Source organism: Vipera ursinii (genome assembly GCF_947247035.1).
Source record: "Vipera ursinii genome assembly, chromosome: 14".
NCBI lineage: Eukaryota > Metazoa > Chordata > Lepidosauria > Squamata > Viperidae > Vipera > Vipera ursinii.
The window spans coordinates 6,568,144-6,587,720 of record NC_139527.1 but is presented as its reverse complement, the minus strand read 5'-3'; the positions used below and the strand labels follow the sequence as shown (position 1 = coordinate 6,587,720).

The 19,577-nt window shown below is 46.7% G+C and overlaps 1 long non-coding RNA gene across 1 annotated transcript; it reads left to right on the top strand.

Moving 5' to 3' along the window:
• The first annotated feature begins 1,419 nt into the window (after positions 1-1,419).
• LOC310646613 lies at positions 1,420-19,577 on the top strand. The gene is made up of 5 exons (XR_014493731.1): positions 1,420-1,586; positions 1,781-1,888; positions 2,045-2,181; positions 9,772-9,852; positions 19,550-19,577. It is a non-coding gene; the product is annotated as an uncharacterized lncRNA (long non-coding RNA).

The following is a 19,577-nucleotide window of genomic DNA, read 5'->3' as shown; positions in this document are numbered from 1 at the left end:
TCTGCTCCTTCCTCGTGGCTGTTCCTCCTTCACAGATGACAGCATTTGTCTCAGACAAAACATCGGCACATTGATTTGTATGCTCTGCCAGAACCAAAGGCTGCTGATCATCCCATTCTTCAGAAATAACAAACATTGGTTTGGGCCCGTCCATATCTACAGACGCTTCCTTGGGCTTGGAACCGTTGCTTTTCGATCGAAGGGCCCCATCTGGAGCGTCTTTGTCTCCCAGATGGGGACTGTTGACAGGGGACAGACTGCCCTCATGTTCAGAGTGCTCAAGAAGCCCTGGGTGGCTTCGGCTGGGAGAACCGGTCAAGAAATCAAAAGAGGGCTTTGCAAATTGGGATCTTCTCAAGTGAGAACCACCGGTCAGCTTCTGTGGTTTCTGGGCTGAATGGGTCCATGGGGAAGGGGCGGTACTGGCCAAGCCTTCCAAGAGGGACCCTTCGGACGTTCCTTTGATTTCTCCAGCGGAGGTCACTCTTGGAATTCGGATGGGCTGGTTTGGGGTTGAGGTCGAAAAACTCTGGCCGGGAAGAGAAGATCAATGTCAACAAGTTGGACACTTTGAGAGAAAACAGAGAAGCAGCAGCATTCCTTAAGGATCTTGCATGTGGATTAGATAGTTACAGATGAGAGAGAGGAAGGAATATAGATGGAATGGAGACAGTGTTACTAGATTAGATAGATAGATAGATAGATAGATAGATAGATAGATAGATAGATAGATAGATAGATAGATAGATAGATAGATTGATTGATAGATAGATTGATAGATAGATAGATAGATAGATAGATAGATAGATAGATAGATAGATAGATAGATAGATAGATAGATGATAGATAGATAGATAGATAGATAGATAATAGATAGATGGATGGATGGATGGATAGATGGATAGATGGATAGATAGACAAAGAGATGGAAAGAGATGGAAAGATGGATAGATGATATAATAGATTAGATTGAGATAGATTAGATTGAGATAGATAGAGACAGACAGACAGATATGAATGGGTGGATAGATATATAGATAGATTAAAGAGATAGATAGATAGATGATAGATAGATAGATAGATAGATAGATAGATAGATAGATAGATAGATAGATAGATAGATAGATAGAGATTTTTAGAGAGAGCATTGATAGAATATATATCTATATACTGGTTCAGCACATAGACTGTTACACTCATATACAAGGAGTACTTGTTGTACGGCCATAATTAGGCTCAGAACTTCCATCACTGAGTCCTGCCTGATTTCACGACCATTTTGCTACAGTTGTTAAGTGAATCACCTTGGTTGTGAGGCAAATCCAGCTTCCCCTTTGACCTGGAGGTGACGTGATCCCTGCATGGGGCAACCGCCATCAGCACCTGCCAGTTACCAAGCTTGATCACGTGACCCTGAGGATGCTGCGACGGTCTCAAAAGTGAGAACTGGTTGTTAAGTCCTTTTTTTTCCCCAGCGCCATCATAACTTCGAACAAACGGCCGTAAAGCAAGGACTACCTGTACCTTGAACCTTTTGGGCACCAGGGACCAGTTGCATGGAGAGAGGTTTTTCCACGGACCGGAGGGTGCGTGGTTTTGTCTGCTGCCTGCATCCCGCGGATGAGGCTTTGCTTGTTTGTGCAGACTGGTTGCTGGCATGCCGCGGCCCGGTACTGGTCCATGGAGCAGGGGCACTGGAGACCCCTGCCTTAACCAGCAATGGAACAGTTGGCTCTGGTTTCAAAAGCCTGGCTTCACATCTGCTTCCTTATCTCCCCAGGGACAAATACTCACTCCGCTTTTGCCCAGTTTGGGGAAAGGGCTTTTGCTGGTCCAGTTGCACCATTGCTCCTGCAGCTGTGGGAACGGAGCCAAGAGGTCGTGGAAGGTATGTGCGCGCCAGGTCTGCTGCTTCCGATAAGCGTCCTTGGGGTTTTTGCCCCGGGAGGTGGACGCTTGACTGCCCTGCTCCGTCGGCTTGGGGATCAGCCATTCCGAGACGGAAGTGGGGCTGGTAATGCTTCTCGTCAACGTCTTGTCCTAGGAGAGAGAAAACGCCGTGGGAAGATAGCCTGGGAGTTTCAAACAGCGCGTGGCTGGGTTGGACATCCTTCCTTGAGCCATGGCGTGGCTTTGTGGGTCACCGCAGCCACCAGGTGCCCAGAGAGTCCCTATGTTCAGGTCCGAGCAAGCATCCACGCAGAAAAATATAGCTTGGTGTTTATTGATGGAATGCAAGCGAGCCCAAAATATTGGCTGGCAGAAACAAGATTAAAAACCAGCAAAATCTGAACAAGGAATCTCTGTCTTTCCACCCCACTCTCCCTCTCTCCCTCTCTCTTCCTCTTCCTCCCTCTCTCTCTCTCCCTCTCTCCCTCTCTCTTCCTCTTCCTCCCTGTCTCTCCCTCCCTCTCTCTCTCTCTTCATCTCTCTTTCTCCTTTCTCTCTCACCTTCTATTTCTTTTTCTTTACCTTTTCCTTTCTCTCTCTCTCTCTCTTCATCTCTCTTTCTCCTTTCTCTCTCACCTATTTCTCTTTCTTTACCTTTACCTTTTTCTCTCTCCCTCTCTCTCTCTCTTCATCTTTCTCTCCCTCTCTCTCTCTTCCTCTCTTTCTTTCTCCTTTCTCTCTCACCTATTTCTCTCTTTCTCTTTCTGTACCTTTCCCTCTCTTTCTCTTTATCCCTCTCTCTCCCTTCTCTCTTTCATCTTTTTCTTCTCTCCCCCCTCTTTCTCTTTCCCCCTTCCTTTCTCCTTTCTTTATATTTCTCTGTTTCTCTTTTTCTCTGTCTTGTTTTCTTTCACTTTCTTCTCTCTCTCTCTCTCTCTCCCCCCTCACCTGTTCCTTACCTGTATTTTACAAGAGGTAAAACTCAAGCGACCAGGTTCTGGATTGGCAGAAATAATAAACACCTCATCGCTTCCCATCACAGCTGACGTTGGAGAGGCATCTAGATCAAGGATGGGTTCCAGATTGCCAGGGCAGGAGGTGACTGTAGAAAGTACAAAATTGTAGTTATTTGCCCCAGAGAAACAGCCAGCATATTTTCCAGAATCATTGGTAACCCGTTCTACATTCTTCTCGGATGCTCTAAATGTTTCTCAACTTTGGCAACTTTTAAGATGGGTGGACTTCAACTCCCAGAATTCCCCAACAAGCTTTGGCCAGAAATTCATTCTTCTTCTCCTCCACCACTCTTTGTTGGCTGAGGAATTCTGGGAGTTTATTTTATTTATTTTATTTTAATTCCATTTATATCCCGCCCTTCTCCGAAGACTCAGGGCGGCTTTACAAACTTAGCAGTAGTTGGAAGTCCACTCATCTTAAAGTTGCCAAAAGTTGCTGTATAGTCATGGATCTTCTCGGAAGACTTCCAAAGTGAGGACAATTAACCGGTGGAACAGCTTGCCACCAGAAGTTCTGGATGCTTCATCACTGGAGGCTTTTAAGAAGAGATTGGATAATCATTTGTCTAAAATGCTATAGGGTCTCCTGCTTGTGCAGGAGGTTGGACTAGAAGACCTCCAAGGTCCCTTCCAGGTCTATTCTGATTCTGAGATCTCTTCACGTCTTCTATCATCTTTCCCTAAACAATGTGACCTGTAGATCAGGGGTTCCCAACCGGGGGCGCGAGACAATATTCCAGGGGGGTGCAAAAACGTGGCTTTTCAAAATTATAGTGTATTTGCATAATTCGTTGCCGTTATTTGTAAGGGGTGCGAGAATATATCAGAAGCGTTCTAGGGGTGCGGGGTATAGAGAAGGTTGGGTGCCGCTGCTCTGGATACATTGGACTTGTCTTCCCACAATTCCCTGGCAGTGATTCAAAAAATAAATAAATGCTGTTAAAGGATGTCTCTGCTATATTAGCAGGCCATTCCTTAATCCACACCCAAGGAATTTGCAATACTCTTTGGTTGCATGAGATCCCAGCAAGGATTGAACGCTGAACGAGAACTCTCTAGTTACAAAGATTGGACAACGTGCTCCACCTAACCTTTTTCTGCTTACCGATGCCATTTCCCCCGAGGGAATGATTGTTGTTTTCATTCTCTCGACACGGGATCACCAGCTGGAGTTCGCTGACGTCAACACCGGAGTTTGGGATGTGAGTCTACAATTCCAAATATCAATCAGCAACCAGCCTCAAAAGGGGCAAAGCGAAGTCAGCAGAAGGTCTTGAAATAATTATACTTACTTCTTGATCACTCTGGATTTCCAGAGAGCTTCTTTTGAGACATAACCTCCACCTAGAAAAGAAAGAAGGAACAGAAAACGGAAAAGACTTCAATCATGTAATTATTAAGAGTCCTTCCTTTACCAAGCTACACACACTTCCTTGATTTGAGTTGGACTCGGAGTCCTAGTGGACAGTCACTTAAATAGGAGCCAGCAGTGTGTGGCAGCAGCCAAAAAAGCCAATGCAATCCCAGATTGCATTAACAGTGGGATAGAATCGAGATTATGTGAAGTGTTAAAAATACTTTACAATGCCTTGGTAAGGCCACACTTGGAATACTGCAGCCAGTTTTGGTCACCACCATGTAAAAAAGATGCTGAGACTCTGGAAAGAGCGCAGAGAAGAGCAACAAATATGATTAGGGGACTGGAGGTTAAAACATACGAAGAACGGTTGCTGGAATTGGGTATGTCTAGTTTAATGAAGAGAAGGACGAGGGGGGACATGATAGCTTTTTAATCACCCTGTAAACCGCCCTGAGTCCTTCGGGAAAGGGTGGTATATAAATGTAATAAAATAAATAAATAAATAAATAAATAAATAAATAAATAAATAAATAAATAAATAAATAGCAGTCTTCCAATATCTCAGGGGCTGCCCCAAAGAAGAGGCAGTCAAGCTATCCTCCAAAGCGCCCGAAGGCAGGACAAGAAGCAACAGATGGAAACTCATCAAAGAAAGAAGCAACCTAGAACTAAGGAGAAATTTCCTGACACTGAGAACAATTAATCAGTGGAACAACCTGCCTCCAGAAGCGGTGAATGCTCCAACACTGGAAGTTTTTAAGAAGAGATTGGACAGCCGTTTGTCTGGAATGGTATAGGGTCTCCTGCCTGAGCAGGGGGTTGGACTAGAAGACCTCCAAGATCCCTTCCAACTGTGTTATTCTGTTAAAATCGGGTCACGGACTGCACACTCCAATTTGGCCAGAGGTGCAGAAATCCTGCTGTTACACACAGACGCAGGTCTCCTGCTTCTCCTTAGTAAATGAAACCTGAGAAAGAAGCTCATATATTATCTCTGAGAAATTGAGGAAGGAGCCTCAAGATGGCTGCTGAGAGGTTGCTGTTAGGACCCATACAGGTAATCCTCGACTTACAACAGTTTCATTTAGTGACTGTTTGAAGTTACAACGGCCCTGAAAAAAGTGACTTATGACCGTTTTTCATACTTATGACACTTCTGGTCACGTGATTTACATTCGGATGCTTGGCGGTTGGTTCATATTTACGACGGTCGCAGTGTCTGGGGAGGGCCACGCGATCCCCTTTTGCGACGTGTCACTCATTTCAACCACCTCAAGGATTCACGCAGCAAGCCTAGCAAGAAAAGCCATAAAAATGGGGCAAAATCCACTTCACACCTGTTCTCACTTAAGCAACGTAAATTCTGGGCTCAGTCGTAAGTCGAGGGGCTACCCTGTGATTTGGCAGTTCGGGATGCTCCACAGTTTGCAAAGTTTGCGAGGAATTCCGTGGCAACCTCTTTGTCTTCCCCATCCACGCAGTGCATGCCTGATGAATAATTGTTGGGGAAACCAGGAGATAAAATTAATCCTCTTTCCCATGAGCCGAATCGGAACAACCCCATCTTGAAGTCTACCCGGCACGGTTCACATTCACGAAGGTGGCCAGACGGATTCGGGGCCAAAAGCAATTAGAAACGTTGGCCAACCGACAAGCGGAGCTTTCATTCCTTCTCCCACCAGTACACAAAGGGAACAGTGTGGCAAAATCTTGGAGAATCCCCAGAGAGAGGTGGAGGAGAATGAATCTCTGGACATGAACTGTCTTTTTCCTCCTCTCTCTCGCTCTCTCCCTCCCCGGCACTCATTTACACCGCACAAACACACACTATTAGAACAGTGTTAGGTGACCTACACGGCCAGAATTGGAGAAATATGTCTGGGTCGGGTTGCTGACTCTGACTAGGCTGCTACTTTTAGCCTCACCGATGAAGACGAGGAGGAGGAGAAGAGAAGAAGTGAGAGAAGGAAAGACTAACACGGTTGCTACTTGATGAGGCTTCGGAAAAGCACCGCAGAGCAACAGGGAAGGAGAACATGTCCCCATGCTCCACACAACTTACCTACATGCAATGCAGAGCGAGGATAAAAGGACCATGGCGAAGAACAGGATCCCGGTTATGATCACCAGCATCATGGTGTTCTCTTCTCCATCCTGGATGTCGTTCGTAGGCAACGTTTCCGTACCGTTCTTGTATTCAAAGAGCATGGCGAAGCCCCGCCCACGGTCGGTTGTGGTGATCAGCTCCACAATAACTTCCACCATCTTAAGAGAAGATCCAAAGGTCATATTTTGGTTTAAGGGCGATTTTGTCCCACAGAAACGAGAAGAAAAAGCAATGAGGTCCGAGACATATAAGACATCATCTGGGCAAACATCTGCTGAGAACGGTGGAGTGGAAGAGATGTTCCCGGGCATGTTCATGGTTGAAATGGCAGCATCTTCTCCAAATATCACCTTTCCTAAATGTTTCTGAGGACCTTCAGCATTCTCCTTATTTGGGTAGTGGGCCAAGAATATTTTCTCCACCAAGTCCTTCTCCTCCTGTTTTCCAACGGACGTCTGTCTCGTCAAGGTTGCATTGGTTCCTTCCTGGATCGGAAATTGACTTGGTTGAGTGACGGCTAGGTCTTTGGGTTCTCCACTTGGATGGAATTCTTTCCACTCAAGGTTTTGAGAAGTAGCTCCTGGAAGGCCATCATTAAGATCTGCCGAGTCAAGATCAGGGGGAACCGAAGTCTTGGCTGGAAAGACGGTGCTTGAATACTCTGAGATTTCTTCTTTGGGTGAAGAATTTGTATTTTTTGTAAAAGAAAAATACCCACCCCAGGCTTTTGGGCCTTCACTTATGCTTTCAAACACATCAAAGTCAAAAATCTCCAACAATAAGTAGGTCTTGGCAGGAATAAGAAATCGCCAGACGCAGTGCATGCCCGATGAATAATTGTTGGGGAAACCAGGAGACAAAATTAATCCTCTTTCCCATGAGCTGAATTGAGCTCCACAAGAATAATAGACCTGAAAGAACAAAAATGAGGAAAAAAATTCGTGCTCATTTCCTTCAACAAAAGCATTCTCTCTGTCAACTGAGCAAGTTCTCCTCCTTTTGGGCCAATCATTTCTGAATTATTTGCTGTTCACGGATACAAAACAAAAGTTGTTTTTTTTTTCCTGTCCTGAAAATACGTTTGGGAGGAGAACAGAACTCACGCCGGTACAGAGTCTCAAGATCTGCGATCCAAACACAACGAGTTGTGTTGAGGAAGGCAGTGGAACAACTTGCTTCCAGAAGTTGTGGGTGCTTCATCAACGGAGGCTTTTAAGAAGAGAGAAACTTTGGGAAAAGTGCCGAGAAGAGCAACTAAGATGATTAAAGGCCTGGAGACTAAAACATATGAAGAACGGCTGCAGGAATTGGGTTTGGCTAGTGGGGGGACAGGATAGCAATGCTCCAATATTTGAGGGGCTGCCACAAAGAAGAGGGAGCCAAGCTATTCTCCAAAGCACCAGAGGGCAGGACAAGAAACAACAGATAGAAACTAACCAAGGAGAGAAGCAACCTGGAATTAAGGAGAAACTTCCTGACAATGAGGACAATGAACCAGCGGAACAGCTTTGCCTCCAGAAATTGTGGGCGCTCCATCACTGGAGGTTTTTAAGAAGAGACTGGACTGGAACACTGCTATCATGTCACCCCTCATCATCTTCGTTGCTCTTCTCTGCTCACTTTCTAGAGTCTCAACATCTTTTTTTACCTCATGGTGACCAAAATAAATCCTAATATATTTTCCTATCCCGCTTACAATCAAGCTTGGATAGAGCAAAGTTGTACATTAACAAAGACTTTCTTCTAAACGCCATTCGTTCTCTGGCATTAATTGTGGAGGAAAGAAGGTTTTTTTTTTTAAAAAAAAAAACAACTACAAAGGGATTAAGTCATTTTTAGTCTGTTCAAACACAAATGGATCTTGGCAAGAGAACAGAGAAGTCACGCAGAGTTTGTGTATAAGCCCAGATGTGAAAATATTGCAGATTCTTTCCCCTCTCAGTCTGAAATTAAACTCGCTGGAGAATAATAGAATAACAGAGTTGGAAGGGACTTTGGAGGTCTTCTAGTCCAACCCCCTGCTCAGGCAAGAGAGCCTATATATTCTAGACAAACGGTTGTCCAATCTCCTCTTAAAAACCTCCAGTGATGGACCACCCAGAACTTCTGGAGGCAAATCCCAAACCGTTTTGCAGAAAGGTTATTTTTTTTTCAAGTTTTCTCTCAGCTTCATACATGCAACCACCATCTTCTCCATATCATGGTTTGTTTCTGCACTAAATCATATTCTTTGGCCTAGATTAGTCTAAAGAAAAGAAGAAATAGGCGTGACATGATAGCAGTATTCCAGTATCTGAGGGGCTACCACAAAGAAGAGCGGGTGACGTTATTCTCCAAAGCACCAGAGGGAGGGACCAGAAACCATGGTTGGAAACTGACCAAAGAAAGAAGCAACTGGGAATTAAGGAGAAACTTCCTAACAGCGAGGACAATTAACCAGTGGAACTGCTTGCCACCAGAAATCATGGGCGCTCCATCACTGGAGGTTTTTAAGAGGAGACTGGACGGTCACTTGTCTGAGATGGTATAGGTTCTCCTGCTTGAGCAGGGGGCTGGACTAGAAGACCTCCAAGGTCCCTTCCTATTCTATTCTATTCTATTCTATTCTATTCTATTCTATTCTATTCTATTCTATTCTATTCTATTCTATTCTATTCTATTCTATTCTATTCTTTATTCTGTTCTATTCTATTCTATTCTATTCTATTATTATTTCTGTTATTCTATTCTATTCTATTCTGTTCTGTTCCGTTCCGTTCCGTTCCATTCCATATTCTATTCTATTCTATTCTATTCTATTCTATTCTATTCTATTCTATTCTTTATTCTATTCTATTCTTATTTCTGTTATTCTATTCTATTCTATTCTATTCTGTTCCGTTCCGTTCCATATTCTATCCTATCCTATTCTATCCTATCCTATCCTATCCTATCCTATCCTATCCTATCCTATCCTATCCTATCCTATTCTATTCTATTTGTTCTGTTCTGTTCTGTTCTGTTCCATTCCATTCCATATTCTATTCTATTCTATTCTATTCTATTCTATTCTATTCTATTCTATTCTATTCTATTCTATTCTATTATTCTATTCTCTTGAATCTTTTACACAGAAATAATCAAAGATGACAAAGCGTGGAAGTCTAATCAAATCTATTGGGCTTTTGTATAAAAAAAAATTCTAACCCAATATAATAGATTATTGTTGCATTATTACCCCTGCTTTATATAACCAGCTGGATTTTATACAGCAAATGCAGCTGTCTCTTTATTAGGGAAAAAAAACTCTGGCATGATTTAGAATTTGCTTCTGATCTTTCGGCTTAGCCAGAAATTATTTTTCCATCGGGCCAAATTACTGGAGCTTAGCTGACATGTTTTTCTCTTGTTGATTACAGCTTCGGATGCCAGAAAGTTCTGTCGGTAATTGCATGGAAAGAGAAAAATGGTTTGTGAGTCAACGGAGGCTGGCTCAAAAGGTGTGGCTTTCTCTAAAACCTTCCAGAATAGGAAACAGCTTGTTGATCCCTCCTGGAACTTCTTTCTCTTAATAGTGCAGCATTCCAAACAAAGGTAGTTCCCGATTTATGACCTCAGTTGGGAACTAGAAATTCCCTTGCTAAACGAGGCGGTTGTTAAAACGGATCGTGTCTGATGTTACACCCCCTTTTTTTTTTGCCACGCTCCTTAAGTGAATTGCTGCAGTTAAGCAAATCCAACTCCCCACCCCATCCTCGTTGACTTTGGTTGAACAAAGCTGGCTGGGATGGTCATAACTGGCGATCTTGCGATCCCGGGACACGGCGAGTTCCAGGTTATTTCTCCACTACCTTTTTTTTAATGACTTGTGGACTTCAACTCCACTACCTTTTTTTTATGACTTGTGGACTTGGCTGAGGAATTCTGGGAGTTGAAGTCCACAAGTCGTAAAAAAAGGGCCAAGTTTGAAGACCCCTGTTCTAGTGCATAGCACAAGGTTCAATGTAGAGCGATCTTGCAGAGGTGAGATGGATTTACGGGGTTAAACCTGCTTCCTTATAGGTAGTCCTCGACTTACAACTGTTCGTTTGAAGTCACAAAGCTGGGGGGGGGGAAAAGGGGACCCGTGGCCGTTTTCCACACTTGAATTGCAGCATCCCCATGGTCACGTGATCAAAATTCGGACCCTTGTCAATTGGTTGACATTTAGGACGGCTGCCGTGCCCCTGGGTCACGTGATCCCCTTTTTGTGACAATCAAAGTCAATGGGGGAAGCCAGATTCGCTTGGCAACCGTGTCGCTAACTTAACAGCTGCAGAGATTCACCTGTGGCAAGGAAGGTTGTAAAAAATGGGGCAAAAAACCCGCTTAACCAATGTCTCGCTCAGCGATGGAAATGTTGGGCTCCGTTGCCGTCATAAGTCGAGGACAGCCTACACTGAACTGATAGCTTGCAGAGGTTGCAATATTTCCTGGTGACTTGGGAGGGAAAATTGTGCAGAGTGCAACCTTTAGGGCAATTCGGATGTTGAAACTTTAGATGCACATTTTCTCCTCATTCCCAGGCAGCCTTGTCTGAAGCAAGCCAAAGAAAAGAGAAGGGGAAAGGTGGGTTGCTATATCAGAATAACAGAGCTGGAAGGGACCTTGGAGGTCTTCTAGTCCAACCCCCTGCCTGCAGTGTATGCCTCCCAGCATACACAAAGGACAGCACAGCAGGAGGCTGATGGTGCAGATCAGCAGAGGGGCTGGACAGGGGCTGGATGACTGCTCACTCAGGATAAGCCTTAGGACTTAAGCTGTTGACAGCCCCAGGCATGGTCAGCCTGGTGGGAAGCCAGGATCTACACCCATTGTCACCTGCACTGGCAGGAAGCCCAGGTTTGAATTGATTGGATGCCATCCACCTGGGCAGGTACAAATAGACACCAGGCTTCCCTGTTTCCCCAGTTCGCTCTGTTCAGAATAAACTCATCTTTACCCCAGCTCTGTGTCCGTCTCTATGTGAAGCACGCAACTTTACACTGCCCAAGCAGGAGACCCTATCCCATTTCAGACAAGGGGCTGTCCGATCCCTTCTGGAAAACCTCCAGTGTTGGAGCGCCCACAACCTCTGGAGGCAAGGCTGTTCCACTGGTTAATTTTTCTCACTCTCAGGAAATTTCTCCTTACTTCTAGGTGGCTTCTCTCCTTGATTGCTTTCCTCTAATTAATTTAGAAATGTATAATTTAGTGGTCTTCTCTTCAGGAAACCCAGCCCTGCAGGCAATAACGGTCCGGGAATCTGTTCAGAAAATTCCAAGCGATGCTCAACTCAAATCCTTGGGGACAATTTTAAGAGGAGATCCTTGGAAGATTTGTTATTTTTTTCCCCAAAGCTCAGTTCCTTCCCTTCTCTTCTCCCCTCCTGTCTCCCCATGCTGAGATGAAAACAGAAACTTGGCTTTCTTTTCCAACAGTGCAACTTTGACTTTCTTTTATGTAGACCCCAGGACGTTCCCACATGTTGAGCAGGCTACAGAAGGCCATGTGGATAAGAAAACAGCCCACATGTGAATGAAATGAAACAGGCCAGGCCTTAGAAGATCTTTTTGATTACTTCCTCAGGGTTTCGACCGCCCCCAAATGCCTTGAATAATTTTATTTCCCTTCCCTGCTTCCTCTTACGCAAGTAACGGACCACCAGAGTCCCCCCAAACTCCAGAATTTATTATTATTATACTTTCTTTTGATGAGCGAGCGTTTCTGTCATTCGTTTTTAGCTGCAGCTCTACAAGTAGACCAGTCTGCTCTTACAGCAAGTACCAAAACTCAATGTTGGATTTCCCAAAACAGAGGAACTCAAAAACTATCAACCTTTCAGCTCCATGTCTCCATCCCCATATCGTGAGTCTTTACTGAAAACTCTGGGAGTTGGAGTCTCCATATCTGGAAGTTCTCCAAATTGAGAAGAACAGATATAGACTTTATGGAGATGAAAATATGTTCATTCTAACCTGTGTTTGAGGAACTGGAGATCCAGGATGTCACTGTTGAAGGCGCTATCCAAAGGCCATTTCCCCCCCTATATAGTGGTCATGGTTGACCCACGTTTTTCCTCATTGCGATGGTCTTTGTTGACCATGTCTAGTATGAGCCAAAGGGGCCCCATTTTTACCACTTGGCCTGCATTATTTATTGCATAGATTTTGGCTTCTATTATTTGCTTGGTTGATCTGGCAAGAGAGTTAATTCAGCAAGCTGTGATCCCAGTCTGGCTGCCAGGTCCTCTGCAGATTTAATAGCTGAAATGTCATTAATGTGATTAATCAAACTGCATTCTTTGCTAATTGAGGGACATAGTTTCAGAGTTGAGGGTTTGTTTGCTTTTTTTAACAAAATACTTTACCAAGCTTAGGAGCAAAGTCGGATGGAGTGTGTGGGGGGTGGGTGGAATCCATCTTTGTTCACATGCTTTATTATTATGGCTGGTCACACAATCAGCCAGATGTTTAGACTGGATCTGGTGTTTTGGTCCCCCCACTGAGTCTTTCCCAGGCAATGTTGGTGGTGTTCAAGTGTTGCTCCAGATGTTTTGGGATTGCATTCAAAGGTGCCTCTTACTATCTTTGCTTTCTTTGGCCGTAGTAATTCTCCTTGCATAGCACATCTTTGTATTTTGTGATTATTTTTTCTTCCCTCCAGTTCTTTTTCTTCTATTCTGCTGTCTCCAGCTACTGCCACATCCACTATCCATTTTTTTTTGTCTTTCTTATCAACAACTGTTAAGTCTTGGGTGTTGTGTGGCAGCTGCTTGTCCATCTGAATTCTAAAGTCCCAGAGCACTTTTGCTTCTTCGTTTTCTGTTTCTTTGTCTATTGTGCAGAACCACCAGTTGTTGTTGTTGCTTTATATTTGCTTCCAAGGAGCTCAATTCTGGAAGTCCACAAGTCATAAAAAAGGGCCAAGTTTGAAGACCCCTGTTCTAGAGCATAGCACAAGGTTCAATGTAGAGCGATCTTGCAGAGGTGAGATGGATTTACGGGGTTCAACCTGCTTCCTTATAGGTAGTCCTCGACTTACAACCGTTTGTTTAGTGACCGTTTGAAGTCACAACACTGGAAGAAAAAGGGGACCCGTGACCGTTTTCCGCACTTGAATTGCAGCATCCCCATGGTCACGTGATCAAAATTCGGACCCTTGTCAATTGGTTGACATTTAGGACGGCTGCCGTGCCCCTGGGTCACGTGATCCCCTTTTTGTGACAATCAAAGTCAATGGGGGTAGCCAGATTCGCTTGGCAACCGTGTCGCTAACTTAACAGCTGCAGAGATTCACCTGTGGCAAGGAAGGTTGTAAAAAAACGGGGCAAAAAACCCGCTTAACAAATGTCTCGCTCAGCGATGGAAATGTTGGGCTCCGTTGCCGTCATAAGTCGAGGACAGCCTACACTAAACTTATGGCCCTATTTTCCCTCCAAGTGCACCTGGGTCCGCAGGTCTCATTATAGGCTCCAATCGCTGGAGGCTTTCAAGAAGAGACTGGACACCACTTGTCTGAAATGGTCTAGGGCAGGGGTAGGCAACCTCGGCTCTTTTATGACTCATGGACTTCAACTCCCAGAATTCCTGAGTCAGCTATGCTGACTCAGGAATTCTGGGAGTTGAAGTCCATGAGTCATAAAAGAGCCGAGGTTGCCTACCCCTGGTCTAGGGTCTGCTACTGGAGCAGGGGGTTGGACTAGAAGACCTCCAAGGTCCCTTCCAGCTCTGTCATTCTGTTCTGTTAGGATGGTAGTTAGGGATTTTTTTCCATCAGTAGAACATCAGCTCAAGTTAAAAAACGGTTAGGTTACATTATGGGGCCAAATCAATTCTAACGTTCATGCTTCAGCGGAGATTTAAATTCAGAACTAATAGATTTGGATTTGCAAGAACCAAAACAAAAAAAGGAAGCTGTGGCCATTCCCTCTGTGTGTCTGTGTGTCTGTGTGTGTGTGTGTGTTTGTGTGTGTGTGTGTGAAATTAATTCCATCCTTCCATCAAACCATCTCTGCTTCCTTTTTCACTTTTCATCCCGTGAAATCCTCCAGAAGGTGGCTAGTCCCTGGCATACAATTCCATTGCCAAGTGGGGGGTGGGGGTGGGGGTACAGCTAAGGCTTCCCAGCCCCGTCCAAGCGGGAAAGCGCGCTCCGTCGCCCCCCCCCCCGCAGTCCTCGCCCCCCTCCTCAAATCTCTCCTGGCTTCGTTCGGGGAGGAATTTGAAATCAAAGGAAGTACCTCTCTCCTTCCCTCCCAGCTCAGAGGATCCTAAACGACCCCGAACGGCTCTTCCCACCCAGCCGGTCTCCCCCCCCCTTAAATTTTCCGTTTTCAATGAAACCCACATGGACCCTGTTTGCAAAGCCAACCCCCCCCCCCACACACACACACAAACACACCCTCCTCCGGCTTTGCCTCTCTCTCTCCCTCTCCCCCGCACGCAACTTTCCACCAAAGCCCAGGAAACGGAGGAAGATGCGTGTGTGTGTGTGTATGGGGGGGAGAAGATAGAGAAGCCACCCCGACCTGTCCGGATAACCCCCCCCTCCTCCTCCTTCCCTCCCTGCCCGTTCGCCCAAACTCCCCGCCAGGCGAAGCGTAATTACGCAGCGAGCCCGGCGCTTTGGAGAGGCTCTTTCCATGCAAGGTTGTGGAAGGGGGGGGGGAGGGTTTTTTTTGGGGGGGAAGGGAGAGGGTTCCCGGTGTCGGACGGTTTTGCCAAGGGGAGAAAAGCAGCTTTAGAGGAAGAGGAGGAGGAGAGGGCAGAGGAAGAGAAGCAGAGACCTAAAGGAGAGAGAGAGAGAGAGAATGAGAGACGGAAAGACAGAGAGAGAGAGAGAGAGAGAGAGAATGAGAGAGAGAGTGAATGAGAGAGGGAAAGAGAGAGAGAGAGAGAATGAGAGAGGGAAAGACAGAGAGAGGGAGAGAGGGAATGAGAGAGGGAAAGACAGAGAGAGAGAGGGAGAGAGGGAATGAGAGGGACAGACAGAAAGACACACACAGAGAGAGAATGAGAGAGGGAAAAAGAGAGAAAGAGACACAGAGAGAGAATAAGAGGGAGAGAGAGAACGTGTGTGTGTGTGTGTCTGTGTGTGTGTGTGAGAGAGAGAGAGAGAGAGAGAGAATGAGAGAGGAAGACAAAGAAGGAAAGAGAGAGGGAGGGAAAGAGGGAGAAGAGAAAGAGAATGTGAATGAGGGAGAGAGAGAGAGAGAGAGAGAGAGAGAGAGAGAGCAGGAAAGAGAGAATGTGTGTGTGTGTGTGTGAGAGAGAGAATGAGAGAGGAAGACAAAAGGAAAGAGAGAGGGGGGAAAAGAGAGGGAGAAGAGAAAGAGAATGTGAATGTAGGAGAGAGAGAGAGAGAGCAGGAAAGAGAGAAGTGTGTGTGTGTGTGTGTGTGAGTGAGTGAGAGAGAATGAGAGAGGAAGACAAGAGGAAAGAGAGAGAGGGGGGGAAAGAGAGAATGTGTGTGTGTGAGAGAGAGAGAGAGAGAGAATGAGAGAGGAAGACAAAAGGAAAGAGAGAGGGGGGAAAGAGAGGGAGAAGAGAAAGAGAATATGAATGAAGGAGAGAGAGAGAGAGAGAGAGAGAGAGAGAGAGGGAGAGAGAGAGAGAGCAGGAAAGAGAGAAGTGTGTGTGTGTGTGTGTGAGTGAGTGAGAGAGAATGAGAGAGGAAGACAAGAGGAAAGAGAGAGAGAGGGGGGGAAAGAGAGAATGTGTGTGTGTGTGAGAGAGAGAGAGAGAATGAGAGAGGAAGACAAAAGGAAAGAGAGAGGGGGGGAAAGAGAGGGAGAAGAGAAAGAGAATGTGAATGAAGGAGAGAGAGAGAGAGAGAGAGAGAGAGAGAGAGAGAGGGAAAGAGAGAACGTGTGTGTGTGTGTGAGAGAGAGAGAGAGAGGCAAAAACCTCTGCCACCCCCTTCCCCTCGGGGCTTACCTGGCCTTGCGCCCCCCAGGACCACCACAGGGCGGCGGCCGTCAGCAGAGAGAAGCCGGCGGGACGGCCCATCCTCGCCCCTCCGCCTTGGGGCGCTGCCTGCTGGGGGGCGAAGAAGCGGCCGGCGGCGGCGGCGAACTCAGCCCGGCTCCTCGGCTCCAACCCCCGCCCGGCTCCCCCCGCCGTCCTCCCCCGGCCCGCTCCGCTTCTCCCGCCCAGCCGTCCAGTCCGGCCGCCTTCCCGGGGGCGGGCGGGCGGGTCACCTGCCACGGTGGGGGGGTGGGCTTCGAGGTTCCCCCCCTCCTCCCCTAGCCAGCCCTGCTTGAGGCGGGGGGGGGGTCCCGCGGGCGAGGCTAACGGGAGAAGGGAAGGAGGCGCGGTGGCGCTTTTCCCGGCCAGCTGGTTTGGGGGGGAGGGTCCCCCTTTGGCTTTTTTTTTGGGGGGGGCTTCCTTTTTCTTTTGGTCTAAGACAGCGTTTCCCAACCTTAGGAACTTGAAGATGCGTGGACTTCAACTCCCAGAATTCCCCAGCCAGCGTAGCTTTTCCCGGCCAGCTGGTTTGGGGGGGAGGGTCCCCCTTTGGCTTTTTTTTGGGGGGGCTTCCTTTTTCTTTTGGTCTAAGACAGCGTTTCCCAACCTTAGGAACTTGAAGATGCGTGGACTTCAACTCCCAGAATTCCCCAGCCAGCGTAGCTTTTCCCGGCCAGCTGGTTTGGGGGGGAGGGTCCCCCTTTGGCTTTTTTTTGGGGGGGCTTCCTTTTTCTTTTGGTCTAAGACAGCGTTTCCCAACCTTAGGAACTTGAAGATGCGTGGACTTCAACTCCCAGAATTCCCCAGCCAGCGTAGCTTTTCCCGGCCAGCTGGTTTGGGGGGGAGGGTCCCCCTTTGGCTTTTTTGGGGGGGGGCTTCCTTTTTCTTTTGGTCTAAGACAGCGTTTTCCAACCTTAGGAACTTGAAGATGCGTGGACTTCAACTCCCAGAATTCCCCAGCCAGCGTAGCTTTTCCCGGCCAGCTGGTTTGGGGGGGAGGGTCCCCCTTTGGCTTTTTTTTGGGGGGGGCTTCCTTTTTCTTTTGGTCTAAGACAGCGTTTTCCAACCTTAGGAACTTGGAGATGTGTGGACTTCAACTCCCAGAATTCCCCAGCCAGCGTAGCTGGCTGGGGAATTCTGGGAGTTGAAGTCCACGCATCTTCAAGTTCCTAAGGTTGGGAAACGCTGGTCTAAGAAACTAGGGAGAAGTGGGGGGGTGCCTCTCCTTCCCGCCCCCCCCCCGTGGCCTTTTTCTTCTCCTCCCTCTTTCTTTTTCTTTTCTTTCTCTCTCCGTTTTTCTTCTTTTTTACTGCCTCGATTGCCTCTCTGTCCCTTTCGTTCGACTTTTCTCCTTCCCTCCCTCCCTCATCCTTCTCTTTCTCTCTCTCTCTCCCTTCCTCTTTTCTTTTTCCTATCCCTTCCTTCTTCCCGTTCACCCTTCTTTTTTTTCTTCTTCCACTTTTTCCTTCCTCCCTTCCCTTCCTCTTTTCTTTTCCCATCCCTTCCTTCTTCCCGTTCACCCTTCTTTTTTTCTTCTTCCACTTTTTCCTTCCTCCCTTCCCTTCCCTTCCTCTTTTCTCATCCCTTCCTTCTTCCCGTTCATCCTTCTTTTCTCTTCTTCTTTCACTTTTTCCTTCCTCCCTTCCCTTCCCCTTTTCTTTTTCCTATCCCTTCCTTCTTCCCGTTCATCCTTCTCTTCTTCTTCCACTCTTTCCTTCCTCCCTTCCCTTCCTCTTTTCTTTTCCTATCCCTTCCTTCTTCCCGTTCATCCTTCTTTTTTTTCTTCCACTCTTTCCTTCCTCCCTTCCCTTCCTCTTTTCTTTTCCTATCCCTTCCTTCTTCCCGTTCATCCTTCTCTTCTTCTTCCACTCTTTCCTTCCTCCCCTTCCTCTTTTCCCATCCCTTCCTTCTTCCCGTTCACCCTTCTTTTTTTCTTCTTCCACTTTTTCCTTCCTCCCTCCCCTTCCCCTTTTCTCTTTCCCCCCTCCCTTCCTTCCCCCCTCAATTCCCTCCTTCTTTTCCTTCCTTCCTTCCTTCTCCCAGGGATAACTGTTTTCACCTACAGCTGGCCCACCTCGAGATGAACAAGAAAGCGAAAAAGCAGAAAGGTGTCTTGTTTTTTTTTTACTAGGCGTCTCTTAGGTCTGACATTTTTCATAGCACAAATCAAACAGAAACTCGGGGTTTTCTCCCGGATTTGCTTTGCCACCAACCTAAGAGCTGAGGACAGGAGAAGAAGGAGGCAGGGTGTTATTTTGTCTTCCGCACATAAATATATTTTTTTTCCCTCCTTGTGATGTTTCTCCTGCCAACCTCGACCACAAATTTCAGAAACAGGAAAGGGGAAGGGAAGAAAGCAGAAGGCTGGGTAGAGAGAGGCCTGCCCGGAGAACTGGGAGACAAAGCTCAGCTTTGTGTAGAAATGATGTTAATATGCAGGTATAAATGAGCTCTTAGAAATGATCATGGGTTTGAGAACGGAAAGGCCACCCATCTTGCACGGGGGGGGGGGGACACCAACTCAAAGCCTCTTGCTCAGATGCCACCAACTGGGGAGAGACATCTCCAAGGGTGCTCTCTCTTTCTTTTTCTTTTTCTAAATTTTCCATCTTACGGTTCTTCTTCGTGAATTGGATGCCTTCTCTTTTGGCTCGCCGCAGGCTGAGAAGATGCTCGTTGCCAGGATGTAGTTGAGGGAGAGGCCAACTCAAAAGAGGGGGCTTTCTCAGTTGGGTTGATGGTGGACCCCATCTCTTAATCATCTGCTGGCTGGCTGGCTGGTGGTTAAGAGATTGAGCCAAGTTCAGGTCCAGGAGAACGATTGGCTTTATCCCAACAGAAGAGAAGACTTGTAGCTTAGAGGTATAGTGTGGTGTTCCTTGGTGCTCTCTGAGCTGGGTTGTTTTTCTTGCAGATCTTTCATTACCCAACTAGATCACATCATCAGTGTTAGAAGGGAGGAGGAGGAGGAGAAGGAAGGAAGGAAGGAAGGAAGGAAGGAAGGAAGGAAGGAAGGAAGGAAGGAAGGAAGGAAGGAAGGACTGTGGGGTCCTTGGTGCTCTCTGAGCTGGGTTGTTTTCTTGCAGACCTTTCATTACCCAACTAGGTCACATCATCAGTGCTAGAAGGGAGTGCGGTTTGTGGAGGAGGAGGAGGAGGAGGAGGACTGTGGGGTCCTTGGTGCTCTCTGAGCTTGGTTGCTTTCTTGCAGACATTTCATTACCCAGCTCGGTAACATC